We start from the raw sequence: 16,823 nt of genomic DNA, 5'->3' as shown, positions 1-16,823 counted from the left end.
CCACACTGTTTTGAGCCATTATTAACTATTTGGATTTGCAAAATTAAATTTGTTATACTAGACCAGATAATTGTTACATGCAAATTATGTTTACATAAAACAAATGTTACAATGAAACATAAGAAAATATATACAAACTATAAGTTTTACTTATTTTTTAAAATATTCAGTACAATAAAATTCCATTTTGGTTCAACAAAATATTTGACAGTTTCTTAGATTTGATTGAAATGGTATTAGACTTGAAAATGTTTGCCATTTGGACTGGAAAACAAATATCACTGTAAAAGAAACTACTCGTTTTTCATATCACAGTAAAGTTCTAAATAATAGATCATTATCTCTATTCATAAATTGAAAGCAGTACTTTTAACTTGATTCAATTTTTAAGATGGAGTGGTTCTAAAATGAGATTAATCCCACTTTCGTTCTCTAAACCTTAAAAGAAACAATATTTTGTGTCCTTATTAATGAAGTAAACCTACTCAATTTATAATTTCTTAGAGATAAAAACACAAGCAACCATTTTGTATTAATCATTTGTGTTGTGGTAATAATCAACCCATACATCTCAATAGTTTACGACACAAAGGTTTATTTATCATTGATGTCTGATTTTGGTAGCTATAGGTCTCTGCTTGATGTGTCCTTTCATTCAAGGATCTAGGATGAAGATGAGGCACCTATCTGGGACACATAATTCTCAGGGCAAGGGAGACAAAAAATAACAAGATTTCTGCTTGGATTATTTGTGTATCTAACTTATGATCACATATCATTGGCCAAAGTCCAATGTTGCTGGGGAATTTCTATTCCACACAGTAGGAATATAAAGTTTCTTAGAAATGCGTGAGACTCATAATCCTCCTTCAAAAAGAAGAAATAAATTTTAGGAACCACCATGCTGTAAAAGACACCGTAATCCTGTCTTTTTCACTTTTACTTCACGCACTGTCACACTCACCTTCGGAGATATTCTGAGGTCATGCCAGATGATGATGTGTTCCACAGAGGAACAGGAAAGCTGAAGAGTTGTATTGCTGCCAGAAGTATGGTTCAGTAAATTGAATAATGAAACATTTTAACTTTCTTTAATATCAAAAATTCTTCATTTTCGTTAAACTTATGCCACTTAAATTATCTTGTTTTATCTTTTATTTTAGGTTCAGAGTTACATGTGCAGATTTGTTACATAGGCAAATGCATGCCATGGTGGTTTGGTATACAGATAATTTTGTCACTGGGGAAATAAGCATAGTTACCCAGGTAATAAGCATAGTACACAATAGGTTTTTTTTTTTTTTTTTTTTTTTTTTTTTTTTTTTGGCTCCTCTTATCCTGCATACTCATGAGGGCCCCAGTGTCTGTTGTTCCCCTAGCATCCGTGTGTTCTCATTGTTTAGCTCCTACTTATAAGTAAGAGCATACAGTATTTGCTTTTCTGTTCCTGTATTAGTTTGCTTAGGACAATGGCCTCTAGCTCTACACATGTCATCTTTTAATTGTTTGAGAAAATCATAGGTTTATGATTATTTCTGTATATAATTTTGAAAGGACAATAAATATAAATATGAGATGCTTCAATTAACCACGGGATTAAACTGGGAGCCAAATTTGACACCAGATGAATTCTGAATATCGATTTCTCAGTTGAATAGAAAGAGCTATTTAATTCCAATCAGTTCTATGCAAAATAGACAACTCACAAAAGAATTTTCTATGAAACATTAGAATTTATCAGACTATGTGATTTTTCTCCATTTGTATGCAGAGTATATGCAAGTCAGACTGCAGATCCTGAAACTGTCAATATCATTGTACCATACTGATTAATAACAGTCTGCTTATACTTCTTATCCAAATAGCTATCATTGCCAATCAATAGAATGTCTGTTGTTAAAATTCTTGCTCTACTGATTACCAAAGGATACAAAGAGTAAGTTTTCTTACCTAGAGGATAGAAATTAAACGTGTTGCAATGGTTATGTAATGCTTTTTACAAAACTCAAAAGATAAAGTGTAATTGTTCTGCATAAAAAGCACTGAAAAAGTACTGATTGCCCCAAATAAGTAAAAATTCTAGAAATTAAACTGTACTATATATAAATATATTCATAGCTATATTTTGTCACTTTGCATTCAAATATAAAAGTGCATATGTGGTGAAAATATCCTTTTTTGCTTGAATTTTAAATCAAAATAGCTGATGTACAGTTTTCAGTGTGATATCATATAAGACAGATTTCATTTTTCATCATCAATAGTATAATTGATAATAATTCATTTCACAAGTACAGAGAACATTTCAAGAAGTTTCTCACATGTGGAGCAGTGTATTATAGACAGTGCTTGCTACATTTGCATCTGAACTGTGTAGTTATGAGCAAGACAATCAAGCTATTTGTGCTTCATGTGTAAAATGGGGTAAGACATATCATGAAATATTGTGAGAATGAGAGAGGATGCATATAAAGAACCTGGCATAGTGGTTGGCATGTAAGTAGAAACCAATTTTTGGAAGTTTTGTTTGTTAAGATTGATTTTAATGTTTATTAATCTGAAAAGGTGTTAAAACTCTAATATGCTACTCTGTTGCTTTGAATACACTCTTTTAAAAATAAGCATTTTTGGAACGTGCTCTACTTACGACATGACGCAACTTTTATTTCTAACCCATTGTCAATATGGTATTGAGAAGGGACGACAGTGGATTTAGTCGTAATAAAAATTAGAGGTATTCGGTTGTCACTTTTTTAACTGTTTGAATGAAAAAGAGTCCTATCCTTTCCGGACATATTACATACCTGGAACATGCAGAGACATCTCTCTGCAGTTTTTTTTTCCCTTTTGGAAAGTATGATATATTGGGAAATAGTTGGTCATTGATCCCAGTTCTTAACAGAGCTCCTAAATTCCTTTTAATTTCTTGAGTGATAAGGGTAATAAAAACTGTTTTATATTGAGGTGACTCTTGGTGAGCCCTAACCAGCTTCAGAAGGGGGACTCATCACCAGAACAACTAAGGCATGATTATTTTGTCAGAATCTTCAGTCCCACCCTCACAACCTCTAAAGAAGGGAAAAGGGCTGGAAGTTGAATTAATCCCAAAAGGCCAATGATTTAATCGATATAATATATATATGTATGTATGTATGTATGTATGTAATGGAACCTCTTTAAAACATGGGATTCAGAAAGCTTCTGGATAGGTTAATACGTGGAGGTGCTAGAAGGGTGGAGTCCTTGGAGAAACATGGACGCTCCATGCCCCTTTTCCTATGCAACTCTTCCATTTGGCTCTAGGTCAGTTTTATTCTCTATTAAAAAAATAATAATAGCAAGTAAAGCATTTTCTGGAGTCCTGTGAGGCATTCCAGCAAATTATCAGACCTAAGGCAGAGGACATGGGAACCCTTTATACAGACAATTATTCAGATGTATGGGTGGAAACCTAGGACTTTTGACTAATATCTGAGTGGAGGCAGTTTCATGGGAGTGAGCCCTCAACATGTAGGATCTGCATTAACTCCAAGTAGTAGCAGGATTTCAGTGGATTGCAGGACACCCAGTTGGTGTCCAAAAAGTTGGAAAATTGGCTGGTATAGGAGAAAACGTCTACATATTTGATGTCAGAAGTGTTGAAGGGAAAGGAAGTGGAAAGGGTATTGGCAACAAACAACAAAAAACACTACTCAGGCAGATATTCTAGCTAATTTATAACTCTTGAAAAGAAGAGAAATATTGGGAAAATAGAATTCCAACACAATTTGTCAAACAGGGCAGAGAATGATGCTTTTTAAATGCATTGCTTAGTTAAGGAACTTTAATGGTGTTTTGAAGTCCCAAAGGGATTAGAATTAGGGAGAGATGCTATTCGTGTGATATCCTACACATTATTAGCAACAGGGGAAATCAAAACTGGAACAAGTATACTGGTTAACAGCTAAGGTTTACTACAAGGAGGAGTTAAATTCTTATCTAGGGTTCTAAAACATTTCAATCTCATTTCTTATAGTTTCTGTTCAATATATATATATACATAACTATTAAAAACACACTGGTTTTTACCCTAAAATTGTAATGAGCCACACCCAAGGCAGTACCATTCACTTCTAAGACCAATATTTTCTAGGACCAATCCAAGCAAAGCTCACTTTAAAATAACTGCAAATATAACTTGGATATATGAGAAATAGTAAACGAAATGGGATTATGCATCTGGAGGAGAAACATTTGCTTCATAATTGCTTTAAAAGTTCTATTTAATAATCACCACTCTAACTGTTGTGAGATGGTATCTCATCATGGTTTTGATTTGCATTCCTCTAATGACGAGTGATGAGTTTTTCATATTCTGTTGGCCGAATAAATGTATTCTTTTGAGAAGTGTCTGTTCATATCCTTCACCCACTTTTTGAAGGGGATTTTTTTTTTTTTTTTTTTTTTTTTTTTTGAGACGGAGTCTCACTCTGTTGCCTAGGCTGGAGTGCAGTGGCGTGATCTTGGCTCACTGCAACTTCCACCTTACGGGTTCAAGCAATTCTCCTACCTCAGCCCCTCGAGTAGCTGGGATTACAGGCACCCACCAACATGCCCAGCTAATTTTTTGTATTTTTAGTAGAGACAGGGTTTCACCATGTTGGCCAGACTGTCTCAAACTCCTGACTTCATGATCCACCTTGCTTGGGTTCCCAAAGTGCTGGGATTACAGGCATAAGCCACAGCGCCTGGCTGGATGTTTGATTTTTCTTGTAAACTTGTTTAAGTTCCTTGTAGATTCTGGATATTAGATCTTTGTCAGATGGGCAGATTGCAAAAATTGTCTCCCACTCTGTAGGCTGCCAGTTCACTCTGATGATCTGTTCTTTTGCTGTGCAGAAGCTCTTTAGTTTAATTAGATACCATTTATCAACTTTCACTTTTGTTGCAATTGCTTTTGCTGTTTTAGTCACGAAGTCTTTGCTCATGCCTATGTCCTGAATGGTACTGTCTAGGTTTTCTTCTAGGGTTTTTATGGCTTTGTATTTTACAATTACATCTTTAATCCATCTTGAGTTAATTTTTGTTTAAGGTGCAAGGAAGGGGTCCAGTTTTAGCTTTCTGCATATGGCTAGCCAGTTTTCCCAGCACCACCTATTAAATAGGAAATCCTTTCCCTATTGCTTGTTTTTGTCAGGGTTGTCAAAGATTAGATAATTGTAGATGTGTGGTTTTATTTCTGAGGTCTCTGTTCTGTTCCATTGGTCTACATGTCTGTTTTGGTACCAGTAACATGCTGTTTTGGTTGCTGTAACCTTGTAGTATAATTTGAAATCAGGTAGCGTGATGTCTCCAACTTTGTTCTTTTTGCTTAGGATTGTCTTGACTATACAGGCTAAGTTAGGAAACAACAGATGCTAGCAAGGCTGTGGAGAAATAGGAATGTTTTTACACTGTTGGAGGAGTGTCAATTTGTTCAACCATTGTGGAAGACAGTGTGGCAATTCCTCAAGGATCTAGAACCAGAAATACCATTTGACCCAGCAATTCCATTACTGGATATATACCCAAAGGATTATAAATCATTTTATGATAAAGACACATGCACATGTATGGTTATTGCAACACTATTTACAATAGAAAAAGACTTGGAAGCAACTGAAATGCCCATCAATGATAGACTGGATAAAGAAAATGAGGCATATATACACCATGGAATATACATAATGCAGCCATAAAAAAGGATGAGTTAATGTCCTTTGCAGGGACATGGATGAAACTGGAACCCATCATTCTCAGGAAACTAACACAAGAAAAGAAAACCAAACACCGCATGTTCTAACTCATAAGTGGGAGCTGAACAATGAGAACGCATGGACAAAAGGAGGGGAATATCACACACTGGGGCCTGTTGGGGGGTGGGGGCTAGGAGAGGGATAGCATTAGGAGAAATACCTAATGTAGATGACTGGTTGATAGATGCAGCAAACCACCATGGCACGTGTATACCTATGTAACAAACCTGCAGTTTCTGCACATGTACCCCAGAACTTAAAATACAATTAAAAAAAAAAGAATCTGGGGGAGTCTTGGGAACTGTGGGCATTTTGAAACTGGAAGGAAAGTGAATTATTTGTGATCAGAGAATAGACTGTAGCTACTTAAAATGCTTACAATTATCCCTTCTCCCATTAAAAGGTAGAATCCATTTTTCCACCTCTTGAATCAAGGTTAGCAGTACGATTTGCCAGGTAAATAAGACATTAGCAACATGAGACAAGCACAGAGTTGAAAAGCTCTTGCACGTTAGAGCTTACACACTTGCTGCTCCTGGGACTTTGCCCCTGCCACCACTCGAATACATCCAGTGCTAATGAGAAACATATGGTCCAGTCACATACCCTATTTGAGAGGTGGTTAACCACCAGTCATATGAATAAAGCCATCCAAGATTATCCAGGCCCAGAAAACCTGCCAAGTCATAGCAGAGGAATGGCCCAGCACAAATTGTCTAGCTAGACAAAAGGTTTTTGTTTCAAACCATTATAACTTGTTGCACAACAAAGGTAGACCAATACTCAAAACTGACATCTCTCTAAACAAACATCTAAATATAATATTAAAACAATGACATGAATGTCTTCTGTATCTCTTGTTAGAAGTCTGGAAATCTACATTGTTGGAATTTAGATATTTTATTTGCTTAAAGGAAAACATTTCCATCAGGAAAGTTGAAACATTTTAAAACATGATGTTCTACACTAGCCTGCGTAGTACTGTCTTAAAAAGTAAAGAGAATTAATTATACTGCACAAAAAGAATTAAAGTTGAGAGATCTGGCTGGTGGTGGTGGTTGTTTGTCCAGTAACCATTACGTACATAGATGCCTTCGAGTATGAAACTCAACTTTTTTAGTCCTCTGCTGTTCAATAAGTAATATAAGGGAAGTTGGAAGAGATGAAACCTGAGCTTACATCTAAGATTTTTTGGTTTTCTGATTTCATATCAATTTTTGAGGTCCACTTTTTCTTCTGTCAATCAAACTATGCTTTCCATAGCAGTTAACTTACATAACTGTATTCTTTAAGTATGTATTGAAGATTTATATTTCAAGAAAGAAAATAACTACAAATGTAGCTTGTTCACCCTACCTATCTTTAGAAAGGGAGATAGAGATTTGTATTTTCTAACATTTTATAACTGGGAGTTTCACTAATCAGTTCATTAAAATAGTGTATTAACCCCTATTGTATGTAAAGTATTTGTGCTTAACACTTTATAGGTTACAAAAAAAAATGTTAGATCTAGAAATTTTCCTTAAACAGCTTTCTACTAGTTGGAAAAGATATTTACTTATTAAAAGCAAATACAAGGTAAAACATTAAAATATATAACAAGTACCAGAGATATATCACATAGATTATTATAGGGACTATATAAGAAGTACTGAAAAAAAATTAATGTTAAATTCATGAGGTGCTACACACACATGGTAAATGTTATTTAAGTGTTATATGTTTATGTATAGATAATAAGTGGCTAGGAATAATTAGCTACTTGACATGAATGGCTCTGAAAAGAGACAAGTCATTACCTCTTTTTAAAAGTCAGCCAACTTCCTGCCAAAATATTCCATCCACTAATCAGTTTTCAGAATTGGAACAAAATTTGCTGAAACGTTTATTTCCTCAAATATTTGAATACAGTGTTGTCATAGTATTTTATATTATGGATGAACTGTAACACAAGAAGTCTTCTTGTTGGCATATTTTAATCATATCCCTCATATGTTGAGCCTGCTCTGCTTTCAAATGACTGCGTTATCATAGAAATACACGCATAAACTTCATATTTATGTGGTGTACTGGTGTATTGGTGTATCTAACCCTGGAGATTGTCACACAGTAGGCAGTCTGAGAATCTTCTGGGAATAAATAAATATATCAAAAGTAATTTTAAAATTTGTAGACTACTAAAGGCAGTGTTTTTTAAATGCAAAGCTAGTAGGTACTGTTGTTCAGCCTAGAATTTTTTTAAAATACAATAAAAAATATAAAGTCACCAAAGTAAAAATCCAAAAACTGAAAGTTGAAGATTACTTTGAATTTGTTTCAAATACATAAAGATTTACAAAGCTATGACATTTATCTAAAGAGGCTCTTAAATAAAATAAAATTTTATGTAAAATTTATATGTAAAAAAGAACTAATTTTCCCAACTTAACTTCCACCAGAGACAGGCTTAAAAATTAAAAATAGAGATGAGGGAGGAAATGGGAAAAATACAAAGGGAATTTAGAATCAAGTCTTAAAATTATGCCAAGGTGCTATACTAATTTTTAATTTTTGTTATTTTTATACTTTCAGTTTTGGGATACATGTACAGAACATGCAGGTTTGTTACATAAGTATACATGTGCTATGGTGGTTTGCTGCACCTATTGATCCATCCTCTAAGTTCCCTCCCCTCGCCCCCACCACCAACAGGCCCTGGTGTGTGTTGTTCCCTTCCCTGTGTCCATGTGTTCTCATCGATCGACTCCCACTTGTGCGAACATGCAGTGTTTGGTTTTCTGCTCCTGTGTTACTTTGCATCCATGCCCCTCCAAAGGAAATGATCTCATTCCTTTTTATGGCTGCCTAGTATTCCATGGTGTATAAGTACATTTTCTTTATCCAGTCTATCATTGATGGGCATTTGGGTTGGTGTCTTCACTATTATAAACAGTATTACAATAAACATATGTGTGCTTGTGCCTTTATAATGGAATGATTTATAATCCTTTGGGTATATACCCAGTAATGGGATTGCTGGGTCAAATGGTATCTCTGGTTCTAGATCCTTGAGGAATCATCATACTGTCTTCCACAATGGCTGAACAAATTTACATTTCCACCAAAAGTGTAAAAGCATTCCTATTTCTCCACAGCCTCGCCAGCATCTATTGTCTGACTTTTTAGTAATCGACATTCTGACTGGCGTGAAATGGTATCTCGTTGGAGTTTTGATTTGCATTTCTCTAATGATCAGCAATGTTGAGCTTTTTTTCATGTTTTTTGGCCACATAAATGTCTTGAGAAGTGTCTCCCCATATCCTTTGCCCACTTTTTGATGTTTTCTTTTTTTCTTGCAAATTTGTTTAAGTTTCTTATAGATTCTGGATATCAGACCTTTGTCAGCTGGGTAGATTGCAAAAATATTCTCCCATTCTGTAGGCTGCCAGTTCATGCTGATGATCTTTTCTTTTGCTGTGCAGAAATTCTTTAGTTTAATTAGATACCATTTGTCAATTTCTGACTTTTGTCGCAATTGCTATTGGCATCCTCATCATGAAGCCTTCGTCCATGCCTATGTCCTAAATGGTAATGCCTGAGTTTTCTTCTCGTGTTTTTATGGTTTGGGGTTTTACATTTAAGTCTTTAATCCATATTGAGTTAATTTTTGTATAAGGTGTAAGGAAGGGATCCAGTTTCCATTTTCTGCATATGGCTAGCCAGTTTTCCCAGCACCACTTATTGAATAGGAGATCTTTCCCCATTGCTTGTTTTTGTCAAGTTTGTCAAAGATCAGGTGACTGTAGATGTATGGTGTTATTTCTGAGGTCTCTGTTCTGTTCCATTGGTCTATATGTCTGTTTTGGTGCCTGTACCATGCTGTTTTGGTTACTGTAGCCTTGTGGTATAGTTTGAAGTCAGGTAACATGATACCTCCAGCTTTGAATTGTCTTGGCTATATGGGCTCTTCTTTGGTTCCATATGAAATTTAAAGTAGTTTTTTCTATTTCTGTGAAGAACGTCAGTGGTACCTTGATGGGAATAGCATTGAATCTATAAATTACTTCAGGCATTATGGCCATTTTCGTGATATTGATTCTTCCTATCCATGAGACTGGACTGTTTTTTCCATTTTTTTGTATCCTCTCTTATTTCCTTGAGCAGTGGTTTGTAGTTCTCCTTGAAGAGGCCTTTCACACCACTTGTTAGCTGTATTCCTTTGTAGCAATTTTGAATGGGAGTTCATTTATGATTTGGCTCTCTTCATGTCTATTGTTGGTGTAAAGGAATGCTTATGATTTTGCACATTGATTTTTGTATCCTGAGACTTTACTGAAGTTGCTTATCAGCTTAAGAAGTTTTTGGGCTGAGATGATGGGATTTATAAATATAGAATCATGTCATCTACAACCAATGAAAATTTGACTTCCTCTATTCCTATTTGAATATTCTTTATTTCCTTCTCTTGCCTGATTGTTCTGGCTAGAACTTCCAATATGATGTTGTATAGGAGTGGCGAGAGAGGGCATCCTTGTCTTCTGATGGTTTCCAATGGGAATTCTTCCACATTTTGTCCATTCAATACGATATTGGCTGTGGGTATGTCATAAATAGCTTTTATTATTTTGGCATATGTTCTATCAATACCTAGCTTAATGAGAGTTTTTTAACATGAAGGAATGTTGAATTGTATCAAAGGCCTTTTCTGCATCTATTGAGATAATCATTTAGTTTTTGTCTTTGGTTTTGTTTATGTGATGGATTATGTTTATAAACTTGTGTAGGTTTAACCAGCCTTGCATGCCAGGGATGAAGCTAACATGATTGTGGTAGATAAGGTTTTCGATGTGCTGCTGGATTCAGTTTGCCAGTATTTTATTGAAGACTTTTGCATTGATGTTCATCAGGGATATTGGCCTGAAGTTTTTTCTTTTTGTTGTGTCTCTGCCAGGTTTTGGTATCAGGATGATGCTGGCTTCATAAGATGAGTAGGAAGGAGTCCCTCCTTTTCAACTGTTTGGAATAGTTTCTGAAGGAATGGTACCAGCTCCTCTTCGTACCTCTGGTAGAATGCAGCTGTGAATCACTGTGAATCCTTCTGGTCCTGGGCTTTCTTTTTGGTTGGTAGGCTATTAATTGCTGCCTCAATTTTGGAAGTTGTTATTGGTCTATTCAGGGATTCGAGTCTTCCTGATTTAGTCTTGGGAGGGTGTATGTGTCTAGGCATTTACCCATTTCTTGTAGATTTTCTAGTTTATTCACATAGAGGTGTTCATAGTATTCTCTGATTTTAGTTTGTATTTCTACCAGGTCAGTGGTAATATCCTCTTTATCATTTTTTATTGTGCCTATTCGATTCTTCTCTGTTTTCTTCTTTACTAATCTAGCAGTCTATCTATTTTGTTAATATTTTCAAAAACCCAGCTCCTGGATTCATTGTTTTGGAGCATTTTTCATGTCTCTGTCTCCTTCAATTCTGCTCTGAGTTTACTTATTTCTCATCTTCTGCTAGCTTTTGGATTAGTTTGTTCTTCCTTCTCTAGCTCTTTTAATTGTGATGTTAGCGTATTGATTTCAGATCTTTCTAGCTTTCTGATGTGGGCATTTAGTGCTGTAAATTACCCTCTTAACACTGCTTTAGCTGTGCCCAGAGATTCTGGTATATTGTATCTTTGTTCTCATTGGTTTCAAAGAACTTCTTGATTTCTGCCTTAATTTCATTATTTACCCAGGAGTCATTGAGGAGCAGGTTGTTCGGTTTCCATGTAATTATGTGGTTTTGAGTCAGTTTCTTAATCCTGAGTTCTAATTTGACTGCAGTGTGGTCTGAGAGACTGTTATAGTTTCAGTTCTTCCACATTTGCTGAGGAGTGTTTTACTGCCAATTATGTGTTCGATTTTAGCATAAGTGCCATGAGCCACCGAGAAGAATGTATATTCTATTGATCGGGGGTGGATAGTTCTGCAGATGTCTCTTAAACTCAGTTTTGGATCAAATGGACCTAAGTCCTGAATATCCTTATTAATTTTCTGCTTATTGATCTAATATTGACAGTGAGGTGTTAAAATCTCCCATTATTATTGTGTAGGAGTCTCTTTGTAGGTCTCTAAGAACTTGTTTTATGAATCTGGATGCTCCTGTATTGGGTGCATATATATATTTAGGATACTTAGCTCTTCTTGTTGAATTGATCTCTTTACCATTACATAATGCCCTTCTTTGTCTTTTTTTATCTTTTTTAGTGTAAAGTCTGTTTTGTCAGAGACTAGGATTGCAATCCCTGCCTTTTTTTTTTTTCTTTCCATTTGCTTGGTAAATTTTCTTCCATCCCTTTATTTTGAGCCTATGTGTGTCTTTGCATGTGGGATGGGTCTCCTTAATACAGCACACCGATGAGTGTGGACTCTTTATCCAATTTGCCTCTCTGTGTCTTTTAACTGGGGCACTTAGCCCATTTACATTTAAGGTTAGTATTGTTATGTGTGAATTTGATCCTGTCATCATGATGCTATCTAGTTATTTTGCACCCTAGTTGATGCAGTTTCTTCATGGTGTCATTGGTCTTTATATTTTGGTATGGTTTTTGCAGTGGCTGGTACCAGTTTTTCTTTTTTTTTTCTATACTTAGTGCTTCCTTCAGGAGCTCTTGCAAGGCAGGCCTGATGGTGACAAAATCACTCAGCATTTGCTTCTCTGGAAAGGATTTTATTTATCCTTCGCTTATGAAGCCTAGTTTCACTGGATATGAAATTCTGAATTGAAAATTCTTTAAGAATATTGAATATTGGCCCCCACTCTCTTCTGGCTTGCAGGGTTTCTGCAAAGATATCCACTGTTAATCTGACGGGCTTCCCATAGGTAACCTGATGTTTCTCTCTGGCAGCCCTTAACATTTTTCTCTTCATTTCAACCTTGGAGAATCTGACAATTACATGTCTTGGGGTTGATCTTCTCATGGAGTATCTTAGTGGTGTTCTCTGTATTTCCTAAATTTACATGTTGGCCTGTCTTTCTAGGTTGGGGAAGTTCTCCTGGATAATATCTTGAAGTGTGTTTTCCAGCTTGTTTCCATTCTCCCTGTCTGCTTCATGTACTCCAATAAGTTGTAGGTTCAATTTTTTTTATGTAGTCCCATATTTCTTGGCAGTTTGTTCATTCCTTTTTGTTCTTTTTTCTCTAATCTTGTCTGCATGCCCTATTTCAGCAAAGTCGTCTTCAAACTCTGACATCCTTTCTTCTGCTTGATTGATGTGGCTATTGATACTTGTGTATACTTCACAAAGTTCTCATGCTGTGTTCTTCAGCTCCATCAGATCGTATGTGTTCCTCTCTTATCCTAGTTAGCAGCTCCTCTAATCTTTTATTAAGGTTCTTAGCTTCTTTGCATTGGGTTAGAATATGTTCCTTTAGCTCAGCAGAGTTTTTTTTATTACCCATCTTCTGAAGCCTACTTCTGTCAATTCATCCGTCACATCCTCCATCCAGTTGTGTGCCCTTGCTGGAGGGGCATTGTAATCATTTGAAGGAGAAGAGACACTCTGGCCTTTTAGGTTTTCAGCATTTTTTAGTAGATTCTTTCTCCATGAGTTTGTCTAGTTTCAATCTTTGAGTCTGCTCACCCTTGAATGGGGTTTTTGTGGGTACCATTATGTTGTTTTTGAGGCTGTTGTTGCTGCTGTTTTTCCCCCACCGTCCCACAATGGTCAGGTCCCTCTTCTGTAGGGGGGGTCTGTAGGGACCTGTGGTTTGCTGGGGGGTCACTTCAGGCCCTATTCATTTGATTCACTTTTACGCCTGGAGATGTCACTCAAGGAGGCTGAAGAACAGCAAGGATGGATGTCTGCTCCTTCTTCTGAGATCTCTGACCTTGAGGGGCCCCCAACCTGATACCAGTAGGAATGTTCTTGCATAGGGCATCTGACAACCCCTGCTGGAGGGTGTCACCCAGTTGGGTGGAACAGGAAACAAGGCCCATTTAACAAAGCACTTTGTCCCTTGATATAGGGGGTGTGCTTTGCTGTGGGGAAACACACTGATCTGGGCTACCTGGATTTCTCAGAACTATCAAGAGGAAAAGCTATGTCTGGTGGTCCACAGAGACTCTACACTACTATTTTCAACAGTTATTGAGCATCTACATCATCTCAGTAGAAGGATGATAAGTGATTAATGCCACTTTTGTGATAGGCAATGAGGGCTACAGGATCAATATAAATCAAACTTAAGAGATTTACATTAGCAGATAGTGTTGCAGTTGTTTATGTTTGCTTTGAATTTCTTATTTTGTATTTTAAGGATAAATTGTTGTCGCCTTTATTTTTCCCCTTTACCTTCTTATAGTTATTCCCTATAACCATATTAAAAGTTATTTACAATTAATCACAGTATTAACCACTTTCAGGATTAGAATTTAGATTAATACAGTCCCTCTTTTCACAAGGGTCACCATGTAGCAGAGACATAATTTATCTACTTCACAATGAAAGTACACATCTAAAAGCCCTAGAGAGAAGACAAAAAAAATTCATTTTAACAAATAGATTTATAACACTGAGCTCCAAGAAACAATTCTATAGCTGGTCTTTTCAGGTGAATCACAAAAACAGATCTCCAATAAGATAAAATTATGTTGATACAGGCCTAACACAGTGTCTCAGACATAGTGGGCACTCTGTAAATATTTGTTGCTAAACATTGCAATAAATTATACTATCTTTACTTTCAGAGTATAAATATCTGCACCTTAAATAGTTGTGTTAATATACCAACCAGTTGTGTTAATATACCAACCAGAGGAGTTAGTAGACAAGAAATGAAGATACAGTTGTCAACTACACTAACAGAGGTTTCAGAGTTTATGTCATAAGAGGACTTAAGTGACAATGAAATTATTCAGTGAGAGATAATGAGATATTCTAGAGGATACAATAATAAAACTGTTAATATGAATTAACCTATAGGAAATCTATTTAAATCCAACAGTATGTAAGAAGCTCTAGAAAACTAAGTTTGTAGCTAGAAATGGGCAGACAAGACACATAAGAAAACCCAGTAGAAGGATGATAATAAGTCCCACTTTTATGATAGACAGTAAAGACTATAGGGTCAATATCGATCAAACTTAAGAGACTTACATTCACAGATGGTGTTGCATTTGTTTATGTTTGCTTCAATTTTCTTGTTTTGTTGTATTTTAAGGATAAAATTATTATTGCCTTTATTTTCCCCCTTTACCTTCTCTTCTCACTCTGCCCAAAGCAAGAACATCAAGGAGCTTATGGTGGTGAGATGGAGGGTATATGATTAGGAAAATTTACAAAGATAGTAAAGAAAAAGAAAAGAAGATATTGTCTATAATCTGTTCAAGGAAACGTTCAATCAAATAAGTTCACAGGGTTAAGGGGGAGGTAGTTCATCTATATAAGATATCAATGGTTTATCATAAAAAAAAAAACTCAAATCTACAGAACTAATTTTAATTGTACCAAGTTTGCCAGTAAAACTATAATTTTTTCCTAACTCATGTTCACACATCCTAAACAATTTACAAAGTGATTTTTGTACACATTTTATGATTAATTTGCACAACAAATGAGTAGAAAACAACTGCTCAGAAAGTTTAAATAAGTAAAGGCTAATGGAAGTTGGATGAAGTCAGGAACTCAAATACTAAAAACAGGTTTCTTTGAAAAACCAGAAGTGAGGAAGCTTCGTGGTCTATATTTAATATTAAAATTTCTCCTGATAAAGGTAACTATCGTTTGTTAAGCAAACATGTGACAAATGTTTTACTTCTCCAAGCAGAAGTTTCTCCCTGGCCCAGCTGGTGGCTCCTGGGACCCATATATTATCACATGGGTTTCTGCCCTTATAGTCAATAGTATTCACCTGTTAGTACATGAACCTCAGGTACGCACACATTTGGGTCTCTTTAACAGTAGTAAAGACAAAGGAGAATAGCTACCAAACTTCTCCCATAATCTTTGCAGACACTCTGCCCTCCTTTCTGCTGGGGTTCTACTGTCCCTCATTAATTCATTGTGTCCACCATATTGCCGATGCAGCACTCCAGCAGCTGGCCATGCACCTATCAATTATCCTCAGATCACTGACCTCCTCTCTACCCACAAACAGTGCCTATGTCACATTACCAACCTCCAATGCTCCTCCAGTACTCTGCTACCTCCCCCAGAGCTCTCTCTCTCTACCTCTAGATGTCAATCACTTGCTCTCTGGCCAATAAATGAATATCTTCCTCACCTAGTAAACAGTTTTCTTAAGAAGGTCCCCACAGTTTATTTGCTTGGCCCCTTGCCTATTATTTTTACAGTTCCGCTAGAGTAAGGTGAAAGAAGTCCTCAGCAGAGTAACTTGGAGACTAATAACAGTAGTCTTTCATCCCTACCCCAATTCCTTACACATACAGGTACACACATGCAAACACACACACACAGTTTACAGGTGACACTAGAGAACAAGTCAGGAAATGTTCACCCTCAGCAGTTTGTACTATATATTGGATGTATTGCCACCTCTCTTGACAGGCAAAACTAGTAGTGAATTTTATTCGCTCAAGTCAGGTTTCTCATTTCTCTCAGGAGCCTGGTTGACAATACCTCAATCCCTAAAATCTAGTTTCCTTCATTTCTATTGCTTCAGTCCATCATACATAACTGTATTCATCAGAAACCCAAAGTTAGACAGATTTCAAGCTCTTTTTTGGGCTCCTGAGCCTCAGGCAAAAGCAAACCAAGGAATGTGGCTACTCACCTCTTTATCTCTCAAGGTTCTATGGCCATTAATGAGGTTTTGTCTTTGTAAAACACAAAACCTCTACTACCACAGTATTTTTCAAACCACATTATTATTTCAAACAGGAAACAATACATTTAACCTCAGATTACATGCATCTAAACTAAGCATTGATGAACCTTATCTATGTCCAATAAAATTTGGTACTTTTTTATTCTACTCAATATTTTTTATGTTTAAATGGGAGTCAAACCCACTAAAATGATCCAATGCATCACTAGTAGATCATTCCCACAGTTTTAAGAGTTTTTTTCTAG

The 16,823-nt window shown here is 36.1% G+C and overlaps 1 pseudogene; it reads right to left on the bottom strand.

The window, feature by feature from the left end:
• Positions 1–2,652, bottom strand: part of LOC111530830 — a 132,094-nt pseudogene extending 129,442 nt beyond the window's left edge.
• Between the last annotated feature and the right edge of the window lie 14,171 nt (positions 2,653–16,823).

This window comes from Piliocolobus tephrosceles, chromosome 4, assembly GCF_002776525.5.
Source record: "Piliocolobus tephrosceles isolate RC106 chromosome 4, ASM277652v3, whole genome shotgun sequence".
Classification (NCBI taxonomy): domain Eukaryota; kingdom Metazoa; phylum Chordata; class Mammalia; order Primates; family Cercopithecidae; genus Piliocolobus; species Piliocolobus tephrosceles.
The sequence above is the reverse complement of the archived record's forward strand: the minus strand, read 5'-3'. Positions and strand labels throughout refer to the sequence as shown.